The sequence below is a fragment of the Cibotium barometz genome, chromosome 13, assembly GCF_041138505.1.
Source record: "Cibotium barometz isolate CiBa-2024 chromosome 13, ASM4113850v1, whole genome shotgun sequence".
Taxonomy (NCBI): Eukaryota; Viridiplantae; Streptophyta; class Polypodiopsida; order Cyatheales; family Cibotiaceae; genus Cibotium; species Cibotium barometz.
Window position 1 is genome coordinate 3,178,697 of NC_141058.1, and position 14,663 is coordinate 3,193,359.

Consider the following 14,663-nt stretch of genomic DNA (forward strand, 5'->3'; position numbering starts at 1 on the left):
CAAGTTGGGATGCCAGATCCTGCCAGAAAGTGGTGGTCAGCTTGCTCTTCCCAATCTTTGCCTGAGTGGATCAGGGCAAGGCCTGCATCACCCATTGGTGAACCATGTAATCACCGAGGTAGACAGGTAAGCGGGCCACCAACACTGTCCGTGTCATCAGCTCTGACACGTTCTCTCCAGGAAGTAGTTGGAGTTTCCCTAGATCCTGGAGAGAAGGCGGTCCTCATAGGCTTTGGCATTCATACAGAAGGAGTCAGATCTCTCATGTATTTTGGTTATTTTTACATGGTGGTCTTCTCACCAATCAGTGGAGATCGGTTTTCAATGTAACACCTACCTGCCTGAGATATGCGGCAGTGTCTGAGACTGTACATCATTGTTTATGGGGATGCAGCACTACACTGCATAGCAGATTTGGAGTTCTATACCCCAACTTATGGGCAAATTGAGTGGCCGTGCCATGCATGTGACTTGGGGGGCAGTTGCTTGGCTTGGTCTGCAGCTTTTTTATGAGGGCAGTGGTACAGACTCTGCTATTTTCATTCGTAGAGGTATTGCCCAGCATGGTTTATTGCAGGATGTCCCTCACTTTGATTATACATTCCCCAGACAGAGGATTGACACCACTTGGGAGATTGTTTCCAGTATTACAGCATAGCAAATCTGGAGAGCTATATGCACGAAGGCTATTGAGTGTGTCTAGATCTTTGGGTCTCAGTGCATTAGTACTATATGGGGTGATATCATCCATACTCTCATGGCTATTTGGGTTCGTATTCAGGCGTCCTCTTATTCCACGCAGGCAAAGCGCGTTATATTGATGCGGGAGTGGGACCATGGCATTTTCTTTTCCTCTAGTCCTGTAGGTCTCTCATGGCATCATGATGCTCCTCAGTAGTTTAAATCACCTTACATATTGGGGTGATTCTAAATTCTATTGCGGCTTATAGCGGTGATTGTTGTATGCCTTTTTCATACTTAATAGAAGTCTCTTTCTTGAAAAAAAAAGGTAGTCCTCATAGTTGCCAAGTCAGAAAGTTCGAAGGAAGGTGTCCTGCTGAATGGCCCAGTCAGTGAAATGGTCTATTCGTGGAAACTGGCTGAATCACTTGACTGCAGAACCTTCTATGTTTCCTGTGAAGTGCACCAAGTATGCATCTTCGCGTTCCAAGCCTCTACTTCTACACATGGGCAGGAAGTGTGGTCTTTGGTGTCTTCCATAGCAGAACCTTTGAATGTGGGCGGCTTGACATTGACCTGCCAAGCACTGTCGAGAGGGGTTACGGACCCAGAGGGTTGGCTCAACATCCTGCTATGACCAATCACCTGACAGCAAGATTAGCAGCCATGGGAAGGGTAGAGGGGGACTTCTAGGAGGTACAAGACATAACCTCTCATGGCTGAAGTAGTGCATTGAGAGGGGACTCCTGATAGGACTGACCAGGGTAGCACGGGGATGTGTACTGGGCATACAGGGGCATACACAGGGTACACAGCAACGAGATAAAACGGATCCCAAATTTTCCGAGAGTCCCACTGGGCGTGCCAAATTTTAGGAGTCACAACAATGTGATCACGTAGGTTAACACAAGTCGTCATCAAATAATGTAGACAATGACAAGACATAGAGAAGTGCACACTACTCAGTAGTCATTCCATTAACCACTCACTATGTTACAGGGCTACTCAGGCACTGTGCGCACTCCACAGTGAGGTAGGCTGACACAGACTTGCTAGAAGCCAAATGGAAGACACTGCTCAAATGAGAGGGACTACGAAACGAAAAAGAAAATTCTCAGGCAAAAACATGGAGTTTCGTTCCTGTGGACTGAGCTCCCCCATACCTGAGTGCTGTGCCCCCCCTTACCTTTGCTGCCCGCCTTCCCCCCCCCCTCTCGCTGTCCTCTGTCCTCTTGCAGGCTAGCTGCTCCCACCTTCCTGCTCTCACCTTCACCTCCCTTCTCCTCGCTGCCCTTCCTATGCCTTGCTCAAGAATGGAATATTATTAAACAGGTTTCATGTCGGCCTTTCTTTCCAATTAGCATCATGGCTAATCACCCCCTTCCATCGGGCGAACCATCCATTTTTCACAAGACAAGCTTGACACCCTCTTCACCGAAATTGAGAATGACTCCAAGACAACACTCATTGAATAGAAGCGATGTGAGATAATGGTGATGAGAATGAATATGATGGATATGAATGAAAGTGAATGTGATGGATATGAATGGATATGAATGAATGAATGTAATGGATATGAATGAATGTGATGTGATGGGATGTGAATCGGGATAGATGTGAATGAATGAGATGTGAGGAAAAATGAATGAGATGTGAGGTAAAACGAATGAGATGTGATGTGAGTGAATGTGATGTGGTCTGAATGGATAAGATGTACCTGCTATATTAGTCACTGTACATGCTGTACCAGCATTTGTACTTGCTGTACTAGCCACCGTATCGGCTGTGCCAGCCACTGTACCTACTGTACCAACCATTGTACCTGCTGTACTGGCTGAATGGAGAGTAGTTTTTGGGGAAGAATCAGTACCCACATGGAGGTATATGGATTATATTGTTGACTCGGCATTTCTACAGCTTGTGTTCTGGCTTGGTAGCCTCGTGTTGGGCTGTGTTATGGCATTTGTATATGGATAATCCGGCATCTCCCGTGGGGAGAGTAAGGTCCTTAAAGCTTGTACATGATATTATTCTCCTTGGGTAATAAAATACTCCAAGGGTGGGGTCGGTCCATTCCGGCCTCTATGCGGTGTCACACGTGCAAGCTCCATTTTCAGCATTTGTGGATGTTTTGTCCAGCTTTTATGTTTTATGCAAAGTGATGCATTGTCTTCATCGTGAGGATTTTGTTGAGTAGCATAAGCTTGATTTTGAGCTTCATCATAACGCCTCTTGAAGCATCGACTGGATGAATGCCTTGTGCTCCCACAATATTCACATGTTGCAGAAGAGGAAGAACCCCTTGATAAACGAGGTTGCTTATTTGTAATACCGTGTTCTTCATCGTACTCTCGTGCCCAACATTCAGATACCAAGTGACCAAATTTGTGACAATAAGAACAACGCTTTTGAGGAAATCTCAAACGAGAAGAATTACCTTCTCTTTGGAAGCCACGAGATGTAAATTGGGAGGAGGAAGAAGGGCGTTGCTCAAATTGACGTCTCCGAACAGCAAAGGCTGTCTCTGATTCTATGTTCTCTTGGGCAATCATGACCGTTTTATGAGTTATCGACGTCTAACGATCATGACATTGAGAAAATTCAATCAAAGAAATACATGCGAATCTCCAAAAAGAGAGGCCACTTTAAAGATGTAAGGCTACTTCGGAGAGGATTCTTCCAAGTAGACATTGATGTAGAGGAGGCAGACTCAGAGGTGCTCAAGGGCAGTCCCTTCCCTTTGGGCCCAAGGAAGGTTTTCTTCCTACCCTACACTAGCTACTTCGACCCTATCGAAGAAGACCGGCACCACCCTATCACTCTCAGATCCCAGGCCTTCCTCGTGCTTATTGGCCATTGGGCTGGTCCGACGGGTGTCCACTATCCTAGGTTTTCTCACTTCTGCTGCTCGGGCAGGCATTGTCTCGGTTGATGCTGTTCCAAGGGTTATGGTGTTGGCTCATGACAGTGAGCCCTTTGAGAATTTTGTGCTGCTTCCAGGACCTAATGGTCCCTTGAAGAAACGTATGGAGACGTTAGGCAGACCACTACCTGGTTTGTCACCAGGTAGGCCACTTTGCGTGGGATTGCCCTAGGGCTAGGGGTCATAGTAGGAGGCGGCACAAACGCGCTCCCTAAGCGACAACCTATTACTCTGCCTCAGGCAGCCGTTTGCTAGGAGTGGTGGGTCGTCTCTCATGGCCGCTCTTGTCTCTCTAGATGGGAATGTTGGGGCATAAGATGAGGCCCTTCCCAAAGACAATTTATAGTGATGATGTATGTGGTCAGAGTGATGAGTTTGCAGATTCATCCTCATAGAAGGATGTTGCATTAGGGTAGAATGACTATGTTGAATCCGCCTTGCTTGGGATGGACAATATGCAGGATGCACTTGGTATGGATGCATAGGACTGGATGTATAGGACATGTTGCCATCTTATGAGGCCTTGCAACATATGTAACCGGATTTTTGTCATGGTGTCTCGTAGGGCACCCATGCATTGCGCACGTATGCAGAGTGTACATAGTCCATGATAGAGTGAACATGCTGCCATTGGACTTTGCTCCAAGAATTATCCCTTTCTACAACATTGCGAGAGGCGGCATCAGACTCCGACCAAGAAGTTGCTTAGGTCCGGAATCAAAATTCTCTATGCATGATTTCCTCCTTTATATGGGTTTCCCTTCATGTTGGTCTGGCCACCAATTAGTGGAGGTCTGTTTACTGGTGCTTGCCCAGCATGCCCTAGATGTGCAGGAGTTTCGGAGTCAGTTTACCATTGTTTATGGGAATGCAGGGAAGCACAGAGGGTTTGGTTTGCGATTGCACTTGTGACATTGGAGATAGTGGGCAGCATGTCGCCGTTGGTGTGCTAGATATTCTTAAAGTTGGTTACATGGGTATCCAGATCCTCCTCCTTCATTCCAATGAGCTTTGGATACTAATGGGCCATACGAGCGGATTGTTGGGTAATGCTACAGTATCGAGGCCAAGAGGAACTCAAGGTCTGATGTTTGTACCAAGACTGGCGAAAAAAGGAAAAAAATCAATGCCTATATAACCCCATCTGTCGGGCTGATTGACTGTGAGAATCCTCCTCAATAAAGTTAACCTCCCTCCTTTGCATCCCATTTGGATCGTCAACCTTCCTTGGATGGTCTTCATCAGTCAGCTTAGTGAGTTGAGTGCGCTTCAGACAAGCTTTGTAATGTCTCCTGCTCATCATAAACTCTATCGCATTTAGTGGTCATAACCTCGCTTATTCTAAAGGGTTTCCAGATCATCAAAATCTTTCTTGTTATGCAGATAAAAAATGATACGCATTCCACTCAACAACGGAAGAAACAGACGAAAATCCTCAAACCACATGGGACAATGAATGGCACTGAAATGAAATTGTTGATAATAACCCAACCCTTTAGAAAGATGGATAGAGTTGAATTTGATACGGTCCCCAATAACTAGCTAATTAAATAATGAATAATTCAGCTAGACAATAATTTATACATGATAAAGCATAGGGGTTGATAAATAGAACCCAAACAAAAACTGGAGGAGTTTGTGCAGGGGCCACATTACGATGAATTAATTCAATGTTTTTGGTCTCCAACAAAAGACCTTTGATGATTGCTCGTTTAGGGAGGAGAGGTAATCCCTACCAACGAAATGTCCATGATAACAGAACAATATCCTAAAGCAAAACTAAGATAAACACAGGAGAATCGGGCGCAATAGGATTGGCAAAAGTATTGGCGGACATACAATTTAACATATTAATGCATCATAGTAAGTTGATAATAAAAATAAATATCATTACATCCTAGACATCTACAAGATAAATAGTGACGGCATAACATATATTTGTGTTATTATAAACGCTCTCTCTTTAAGTGTTGATGATTTTCATTACAATGTGAGCTTGCACCTTTCACTATAATATAATCAGAAAAGATACAAAGCGACATGTACGGTTGTAGTATGTCGATTGATATCTAAGTATATAAATAATGACTAAGGTGTAATACTATATGGGTAACAATATGAATTAACATGTGTGTAGGGCATAGAACACCCTAGTCAATAAAATGGCCAAATCCTCATGTGATACTTATGGAGAGAGGACACACACACACACACACGTAGAGGAGAATTTTACATTGATTATTTCATTACTAAAGAGGGAGGAGAATTTTAGATTACTTTTTCCATTGTTAAAGAGAAATATTGTGTGTTTGAAACACACACTTACACAAGTATTATGAACCTTAACAAAAGGCCAAAATGGCCTATGAGACCAAATACCAATATGAAGACCTTGAAGGTCTTCTGCCAAATCTTTGGTCTGAGAAAAGAAACATCCAACCAAATATTTAAAAAAAGTTATAGTGTTCATTTACTATGCCACAGAGATGCAACATTTTATAACAGTGCTAGGTTAGAAGTCGCATCACATGTTGGTGAGACTATGTTAAAAATATAGCAAGGGCCACTGGACAAGCAAAATTTTTGTATGAGAGCATTTTCATCATAGAAAGAAACCCATTTTCCTTCTTTATGTGCTGCTTTATGCTACCTGAGCTCTAGCGATTTTGGTCCCTTTTTGCTTTCATTATGGTGGGGTGAGCTCATCCAAATCCATACCTTTGTGCTACTTGAACACTAGAAAAATGTTCGGTCCCCTTTTCTAGGGTAAGCTCATTTAAATCCATACCTTAGTACCCTTTAGTTTCCTAAATTGCTTAAGGATATCTCTCATGTTGGCTCTAGTATCAAACGTGACCTTTGTATGGTTGCAAATTATTAGCTCCTTTGTTATTATTGATGATCCTTTCCATTGGGTTTCTAGAGTTGAGAGATGCAAACTCTCCCACAATTCCACCATTCTTTCACTGGTAATCCTTTAACTCTCAAAGTTGAGGGCCATGGACTCCCTTTGTTTGATAAATATCTCCTATGCATCTTGGATGTCAAGAGTTACCTTGTTTTCCAAAGTTCCACGGTTCTCTTTTAGATCGCAGGCTTGCCCTTTCAGCCCTATGATTTCTCTAGTTAACTTGTTTGAGAAAGTTGGGGGGGAGGGGGGTTCTTGGTGTTGCCAAAGAAGCCGCAAAGCTACACTTCTTTAGCATCTTCACTATTTGACTATAATAAAGAATAGAACCTTAAAGATAAGGTTTGATATTTTTTAATGTGCCCACTTACTTCTTTATGGCAAGGATTGCAGATTCGTTGGTGTTGCTATTGAGAGAGAGAGAGAGAGAGAGAGAGAGAGAGAGAGATGTATTAATGTGTTAAAGCCCAAGATGACCTATAAGTTGCATTTTATTGACATGATGGTTAATATCACCACTTACTAAAGATGAACTTTGATAATAAAAGATTGTCAAAGTGTTTCCCTAGTTGCTATTATAATCTTTATCTTCTTCTTACTATTCCTAATAATGATTTGATATGTGAGCTAATCTTTATTTTTTTCTTCCTATTCTATTTTTGGTATTTTTTTCAAGGTTTTTTTACAATGAAATGATAAACTGACACGCAAATGAAATAAAATGTGCAAGATGTATATAAACCATACAAATATGAATTTTTATCTTTTCTTATTTTTTTCTTTCTAAAAATCCAGCCGGGTCTGCTATACAAATCTAGGATTTTAATTTAACATTTTTCTCTTTCTCTGCTATTATGTAGTTTTGAGTTTTTAAGCTTTGTGTTTTTAAAGATCCTACTATTTTTGGGTGTTCTCTTGTATCCACCACACGTTGTATCCTCTTACAAAAGCAATTATGGGTGTAATATATGGAAGGCGGATATATTGTTTAACATTTTTTTAGAGATCACCCTTGGGAAATGGTCCATCGCTGAGATGGAACAAATTCTTTTTCTATAAAAAAATAGAAGATCAACATAGGGTGAAACCAGTAGTTTGTTAGAAATATGTGATCTAGTATCCATTCTTAGTGTGTTTCCTTAGTGATACCTTAGAGTGGTTTGTTCTAAGGTTAGAAGGCTCAATTACTAGAGTAATTGGGTGTAGGTCTAGTAGTTATCTCCCTTTGATTGGGGCATCACCTTTTAGGTGTCATGTAAGAAATCATACGGAGATGGAGAGAAGCAAGGGCTTTAGGTGCCTCCCTCTCGTGAGCCTATAAATTCAAGGGTTACTACTCACACATTAGAGAGCTAGTGATAGCTAAGTGGAGAGTACAGTGCCCATACTTTGTGTACTTGCTTAGTGATCAATATACTAAGTGGTCCTTTATGGAAATACTCTCTCTTGCTCTCTTCATTGGTTCTTAAGTATTCCAAGACGAGGTTTGCATTCAACTTTCTCATGCTAGGCCGCTTGTGTACATGTAGCGGGGCATTGAGGGGACTCTTCCTCAGTGATGAGTTTGCACGCACTTCAGAGGCTTCCACGACGGTCGGCAAATTTTGCAGGGAAAGGGCGGACAATGCGGCATGGTGGGAGGAGGCCAAGGCGCTTGTGGAGATGGTGCAACCGATTATTGATCTCCTTAAGGTAGTGGATTCCACTCAGCCATGCATTGGCAAAGTGTACGAGGCAATGGATCACATGACAGAGAAGCTAAAAGCAATGTTCAAAGTCAAGCCTCACTATAAACAGGTCAAATCCCTTTGTTTGAAAAGGTGGCAAGCCTACCACTCTCCCCTCCATGCTGTTGCCTACATTGTTGATCTTGAGTTTCAAGGCAAAGGGCAACACAAGGACAAAGAGGTGAGGCTTGAGCAAAGGCCTTCGACAAACCTTGGATCGCCTTTACACTAGTGAGGAGGATTGCCGCACAATCAAGGACCAATTGCAGATTTATAGAGAGAAGCGGGGGGCTTTTGGTTTGGCAGATGCACAGGCGGACCGCTTCAAGGTAGGGTCTGCACTTTGGTGGGAGGATTATGGTGCGGAAACTCCAAAGTTGCAGGAATTTGCTGTGCGCGTACTCTCACAGGCTTGCAGTAGCAGTTGCCTAGAGCAACTCTGGTTAGTTTATAGCCACATTGCCTCTCAGAAGAGGAACCGCCTTGGTGTACAGCGTGCAAATGATTTGGTATTTGTCAGTGCCAACTTGCGAATGCTTTGCAAGGGCTTGACAAAGAAGGCAGATCCTTTCACCGAATGGGAGCAGGCACAGGAGGACCCACATCTCTTTGATCAGCAGAGGGCCGAGATTTTAGAGGAGCTTGAGGTTGTGCCCGAGGCATTGTCCCCCCCACCTCCCCCTCCCCTCCCACTTGAGGACCAGCCTATGGAGGACTTCACTGAGGAGGTCACGATTGATCTTCACCCTTTTCAGCCTCTTGCCTAGTCTCTTGAGTCTAGAGTCTCGAGTCTCGACTCTTGCCCCACTTTTTTGCTAGCAATCTTGTATCTTGGCACTTAGTCATTTTGCCTTGAGTGTACACCCTCCTTGGGCCTTTCATTATGCCATTTGGCATTTTTGTTTAGATTGTACACTCACTTTTGTTTATCACGCCATCGGCGCCCCATTATAGTTTTTTGCTAATATGACTATGCATTTCTCCTCTTTTTGGTGCAATTTTGTGCTTAATGTCTTGGTTTCTAAGTGTAAATCAAGTGTGTTAAAAAAAATTGCAAAAAAACAATCGTTTTCAGATTGCCGTTTTTTCCATCGTCCCGGGACGGCCTTTTGCCCCGTCCCCGTCCCGTTCCCCGTCCCATGTTTCTATGTGATCAGGAACTTTCTTTGGTCTGGGCGGGATGGTCAGTCAGCCAGGGCAAAGGTTGCTTGGGCAGTTATTACACTTCCGTTAGCCCAGGGAGGCTTGGGCATTATAGATCCAGTTGATCAGAGTAGAGCCTTATTGGGGAAGCTTATTGTTCGGGGGCTGCTTCCAAGCGCTGAGCCTTGGAAAGAGCTTCTTTTGCAGCGGCTGCAGGCTCGAGCCCCCCAAGTAGGGGGCACTTGGGCACCAGAGATACGATGGATCTTCACGGAGATGAGGAGGACAGGCCTTAGTAGAGGATGGGAGGACAGATTTGCCTTGAGCATCCTGAGAGCTTGGAAGCTGCTGAGACCGGGGCTCTCTCAGAGACCTCCTTCTTGTGATGAGGAGCGGGCCAGACAGCTGCTCATCTGGAGCCCAACGGTTCGCACAGAGCAGGGTCCTATGCTGGGTTCTCGGCCTCGTCTAGCCTGGGGACCACTGGCGACAAGCCCAGCACACAGTTTTGGAGACTGGCAGGCCTTCTGTAGTCTTCCAGAGGAGATCCAGGAGCCTTTACTCAGTTGGAGATCCTGATTGCTGTCAGAGCTTGCACTGAGGATGGCAGATGCCTCTACTATGAGATCCAGGATGAGGGCGGACTTCTGAGAGTGGAGGTGGAGTCGCCTTTGGTTGCAGAGTGCATCTTTCAGAGGATACGGGTGGTGGCCGCCGCTTCTCGGAAGTGGCATATTGACCTAGACCCTGCAGAGGTGGACTCTGATTGGCGTATATGGGCATATGCAGCGCGCCCCTTGGCCCGGCTCCAGTGGGACCCTGGCGAGTACGAGTGGCATGATCCTTATGCATCCCTTGAGGCCACAGAGATCACCTTTTTCCAGTATACTGTTCGGTTGGGGCGACATATTTTGACGGCGAGGAGGATGGTCTCTCCAGCTGCATCAGGGCACTGGCAGCTTCAGGGGCTCTCACCGGAGTTTTTGGAGGACTTTTGGACCAAGCTCTGGGCTAGTCGACAGGCACGCAGGATCTCGACTTTCCAGTGGCTGGTCGCCCACAGGGGTTCGGCAGTTGGCACCTGGCTTGTCTACAGTGGTCTTCCGACAGCCTGCGTCCGATGCGGCCACCCTATGGAGACACAGAGACATTGCCTATGGGACTGCACTCAGGCGCAGCAGATTTGGCTGCGGATGCTGCGCATTCTGGCCCCCCTCGCTCCAAAGGGGATGTATACATGGGGTGCCGCGCTTGGTCGACTTCGTCAGGGCCTGCTATGGGCTATGAGACAGAGCAGGACAGCCAGGCCATCAGATTCATTAGGGGCCAGCCTCGCCTTGTTCCTTCACCGGACTTCTCGTCCGTCGACTGGACACAGGAGAGGGATCTACGATGGGAGCTCCTCAGCAGCCTCACCATATAGTTCACCCGGAGGGCCCGGTGTTTCAGGGCCCTCGAGGGGAGACCAGAGCCACCAGCAGAGACAGTTCGGGCTATCTGGCAGGAGCTCATCCACACCCTGCGAGCGAGGACAGTACGACCGCATCCGGGGCGACTCGGATGAGGCGATCTTGTGGCGCTAGGCCTTTCACACCACTTGGCGCAGCGGCCCCTTCTATACCCTACACGTGGGGTCCCCCCGTTGGCGCTACAGGCCACCTGTTTGGCTTTTCCTCCCTCCTATTGTATGATATAGCCTCTCAGTTCTTTGTACTGATTCTTGTATTTTTTCAGCACCTAGGGAGAGTCTCCCTGGCTGCCTTGCTTTGTTCTCTGCTCTGTTTTCTTATGAGCAAAGAGGATCTTTTGTAGCCCTACGGGCGTTTTTAGATAACTAATGAAAGGATCTTTTCTCGGGAAAAAAAAATGATATCCGTTATATGATTGACTAACTCAGTGGTGCAGGTGTGACTATTGATGAGAAGGAGGCCATCTATGTGTTGCTTTCCGGCATGCCTCCTTGCTATGAGCAGTGTTTCTTTGTCATAGCCAATCAAAACAATCATACATTAACCTTAGTAACTTCTGTCCTCATTCTAGAGGAAACTCACATGGAGGCTTCTAAAGCTTCAGCTCCTTCAGTTCCAATGGAGCATGCCTACTCAACTACAGTCAAAGAAAAGAAGACCAAGGCTCCTCGAACATGCTACTATTGCAAAAAGAAGGGCCACGTCCTCATTAAGGATTGCTACAAGAGGAAGAAGGATGAAGAAGGCTCCTCGAACATGCTACTATTGCAAAAAGAAGGGCCACGTCCTCATTAAGGATTGCTACAAGAGGAAGAAGGATGAAGAAGAGAAAGAGAAGGACAAAGCCAAGCAACCACAAAAGGAGGAGGCAAACTTCTCCAACTCATTGTTCTAGCAGTTTGTATGATATCTTATAGCCCATGGGGCAAATTTGTTATCTTAGTGCTTTCTTATCTTAGTGCTAGAGTTGATCCAAGCACACCCTGCGTGGTATGGATGCTTGATCAAGGGAGGGTGTTAGAAATATGTGATTTAGCATCCATTCTTAGTGTGTTTCCTTAGTGATACCTTAGAATGGTTTGTTCTAAGGTTAGAAGGCTCAATTATTAGAGTAACTAGGTGTAGGTCTAGTAGTTATCTCCCTTTGATTGAGGCATCACCTTTTAGGTGATGCTCAATCAAAGATTAGAAGGGTCAATTATTAGAGTAACTAGGTGTAGGTCTAGTAGTTATCTCCCTTTGATTGAGGCATCACCTTTTAGGTGAGTTAGGTGAGAAATCATAGGGAGGTGGAGAGAATCAAGGGCTTTAGGCACCTTCCTCTCATGGGCCTATAAATTAAGGGGTTACTACTCACACATTAGAGAGCTATTGATATCTAAGTGGAGATTATAGTGCCCATGCTTTGTGTACTTGCTTATTAGTGATCAATATACTAAGTGGTCCTTTATGGAAATACTCTCTCTTTGCTCTCTTCAATGGTATTTATCTATGTGATGTGTTTGTGGTGACCTTGAGTATACTCCATTGCTCATTGGTTACACTTGATTATTAACATCTAAGTGGTGGCATGTGTTGCTTTAATGGTGTGAGATTGTTTATGTGATGATCTTGTACATTACTTGATTTATTCAATAGCTAAGCTCACACCATTTCTTTTTAACATAGTTGGTCTATTTAACGATTTAATATGTAAATTACAAGTTCCATTTTTTTGACTATTTTCCTTAAATTGCAAGTTAAATTATAATGTAGCTAATTTATGTTTCATTTTTCTAGTTATGTTTCTTTAATTGCAAGCAGAGTCTCCTTATCATTTTGGTGGATGTTTTAGCTACTATTATCTTTTTGATAGTCATGTATGTTTTCCTTTCTTATCTAGCATAATTATGCTCAATGAACTATACATAATAATGGGTTGTGTGGATACCGTATGCAATCATCTTAATATAGCTTTTTTATTTTGCTTTAAAAAAGACAATGGAAGAATCTTTGGATCTTATCCTATATTATTAGGGCCTTATAGTGTCAAGCTAAGACAAAGCATAACTAGTTCACATATCAAATCATCAAATTTAGGAAGTGGTATTGGACCATGTGTAAAGTTGACCTCCTGATTGCGTTACACTCAATCATCTTGAAAGCAAACCAACGAAAGAGAGTAGATCATAATTGAGGTTATAAACCCAGAAGAGCTTCTATTAGTTGGAATGGAGTCTAGTGAGCATCAGGTATTCATTATGATGAATCATCAAGAAGGACTAAAAGGGCTCATGTTGCTCACAAAATTGGAGAGAGACGAGCTATTTAGTGAGAATGCAAGGGAGCGAGCCAAACTCAATTAGCTAGTGAAGCATATGTGCTACAACACTACGGTTATCACAAGACTACAAAAGCCCTAGTCTACATTGACCATAATGGGGAGCTCTTGGATGGTCACTTCTGGCATTACCAAGTGTGCCAGGTCATGAGCTAGAGACCTTGGATAATGGGGTGCTCTTGGATGGTCACTTCCATCATTTTGCTAGGTGCTAGGTCATGAGCTAGAGACCTTGGATAACCCAAAAGTTATCATCCCTTCACATGATGGACATGAATTCTAAGTAGATACAAAAGGAAACATGTATATTATCCCCACACAAAAACTCCTCCTGTATCAGATTGTTTGGTGTTCCAAGTGGGGCACAGCAAAAGGACCTCATAAGAGCTCGCATGTAGCTTGTTTGAGGATCAACCTCTAGATGTAATAGATGTATTGTTTCTAAGGAGAGTACAAGCCAATTAAGGCAATATAGGCCTATATGAGGATGCCCATGGAAACCTTTTTATCATCACCCATTATATAGTGGGATGTGGAGGGAAACCATAAGTTTCTTGATGTACTCTTAGTCAATTGGTGTTATCATCCAACTAGTGACCAAACTATGTATAAAGATGAGGATGGTAACACATCTCAAGAGCAGCTAAAGAAATGAGTACAAAAAGATCCAGGTAGGGAGAGTCTTTCCATCCAATGTAGACCAAGAGCATAGAACTTCATGGCCAGGAGAAGTGAGGACTTCTCTTGAGGAAATTGCTTGAAGACCAGTAATCTTTGTGGGCGTGTGAGAGGAGAATTTTCATTCTATTCCGCTAGGGAAACCACCCAAAGCCAAAGTCAGGCTTCTAGGGAGGAACATCTAGCTTCTGCTAGTATGAGAACTCTTAGGCAAGAAACTACACCTTTAGAAAGAACCAAGTTAGTAAACCTAGTTGAACTAGTAGTACCAATCCAAGAAAGAACCAGATTTGTAAACCTAGTTGAACCGGTATATGGATACCCAATGATGCATTTAGGATTTGTACCTTCTGAGCAACTAAGAGAAGCATCTTTTGTGGCACCAGCCTATGGCTATGCGGGACCATCGTATGCTCGGATATTGCCCAGAGTTGAACCTAGGCACATGGACACAATGGCTCCCGAGCCAATAGTAGAATCAACTGAAACAAGGGCCAAAACTCATATAGCCCATGAAATGAGGAGAACTACAGAAGCCATTTTGGGAGTAGTCAAACCCATAAGGTGTGGGTGAGAGAGGAAGCACACTATAGTCATCCTAGGTCGCATAGCCAAGATCCAAGTTTGATGGAATGGGGGATCCCTACAGCATTTGGTCACTTTTAAGCAAGTCTATAACAAAAAGGTTGACCAATCATAGAACAAAGATTGATGTGTTTGGCTTAACCTTGGAGAGAAATGATTTGCTCTAGTTTCAAATGCTAGAGGACTCATAAATGAGAAACCATGGAAGAACTAGAGCCAGAATTTACAA

At 44.0% G+C, this 14,663-nt stretch overlaps 1 protein-coding gene across 2 annotated transcripts in view; it reads left to right on the forward strand.

Moving 5' to 3' along the window:
• LOC147632278 (DUF21 domain-containing protein At4g14240-like) overlaps positions 1–14,663 on the forward strand; it is a 57,224-nt gene that overhangs the window by 1,243 nt on the left and 41,318 nt on the right. The window lies entirely within an intron of this gene.